Source organism: Phyllobates terribilis, unplaced genomic scaffold (genome assembly GCF_046119375.1).
Source record: "Phyllobates terribilis strain yellow unplaced genomic scaffold, ASM4611937v1 Scaffold_5__5_contigs__length_657084704, whole genome shotgun sequence".
NCBI lineage: Eukaryota > Metazoa > Chordata > Amphibia > Anura > Dendrobatidae > Phyllobates > Phyllobates terribilis.
Window position 1 is genome coordinate 263202538 of NW_027362765.1, and position 1686 is coordinate 263204223.

Here is a 1686-nt window from a genome sequence, read left to right on the forward strand (position 1 = left end):
TAAAAGAAATGCCGAGCACACCAAAGTACTCGGCGAGCACCCGAGTGTGCTCGCCGAAAGGGGTTATTAGAAGAACACGCTCGCTCATCACTAGTGTCCAGTTCAACATAAAAAAAAAAGTTGGTGAAAGGTTATCTTTAAAAACCCAATCCATTCTGTTTGAAAAACTCTACTTTCAATGAGACATACTTTGTTTTTTATGCTGAATTTCATGCTGAAAATTGTAAAAAAAAAACAAAAAAAAACACAAAACATTTGCTGCCTAACTTACAGTGGAAAATATGCATTCTGTCTGGCCTTACCCTTGACATATTTGGGTTAATACTTATTTCTCTTTTTTGGACATCTTGATAAAAAAATATATACACTGTATATAGAACCTACTTGAAGAAATAATTTGGAAGTATATAGCAAAAATGGCTTTGCGCATAGAATTTACAGTCATGTTTGTACACCTAAGACATAGCAAAATATTAAACACTTATTTATTCTACAGTAGATGCAAAGGAAAAACATTAAGAAGATCTTAAGAAGTAACTGCCTGATGAACTTAAAATGAAATTTAAAAAAGGCTCCTGGGAGAAGAAAAAGCAAAAAAGTGATAACAGGCAAATGTCATTTTTGCACTTTTGTTTTTTTTACACCCCTTCTTCCAAGGGTCATAACTTTATTTTTTGGTGCACATAGAGGGCTTGTTTTTGCAGGATGAGTTAAACTTCTGAATGACACAATCCATTTTAGCACGTATTGTACAGGACCATGGGAAAAAAATCCAACTGCAGTGAAATTGTGAAAAACACATTGACATTGTTTTTAGGAAATTGTTTTTACGGCGTACATCATGTGGTAAAAATGACATGGCACCACAACTGTCCAGGTCTGTACGATTATGGCGACACCAAACTGGTCAATATTTTTGGTATTATTTAAGTGGTAAAAAACAACAAAATTTGTAAAAAAAAAAATTTGGATTGTTTCGCCATTTTCCATTGTTTTCATTTTTTGGTCGATGTGGCTGTGTGACGGCTTGTTTTTTTGCAGGGCAAGACATTGTTATTGATACCATTTTGAGACAGATGATGCTTTTTTTAGCTTTTTGCTGCATGTTTTTGTGTTTTGTTTTTTTTTCTTAAAAAAGGGGGCAAAAATTGAATATGAATATTTTTCTTTTACATTGATCAGGTTAAAGGGAACCTGCCACCAGAAGTAACAATATTAACCTGCAGATATGCGGATAATCTGCAGGTTAACAGCGTTATTATGCTGCCCGGCGACTGCACGCAGCCAAATGCAGTGGGGAGGAAATGAACTTTATTCTGCAAGCCAGCATTCAGTTTCAGTCATTTGGGCGCCACTGGTTCAGTCATCGTTCTGAGAATACAGAGCGGCCGCTATAACCGCGCCCCTGGCCCTTACTGACACTGGCTCTGCATTGCGGCTGAGTATTCTCATAACGATGACTGAACTCGCGCCGCCCACATGACTGAAACTGAATGCTGGCAGGCAGAATAAAGCTCATTTTCTTCCCACTGCATTTGGCTGCGTGCAGACGCCGAGCAGCATAACGCTATTAACCTGCAGATTAGCCGCATATCTGCAGGTTAATAGTGTTAAATCTGGTGACAGGTTCCCTTTAATTAGTTTTACATTTTGATAGATCGGACTTATCTGAATGTGGTGATATAA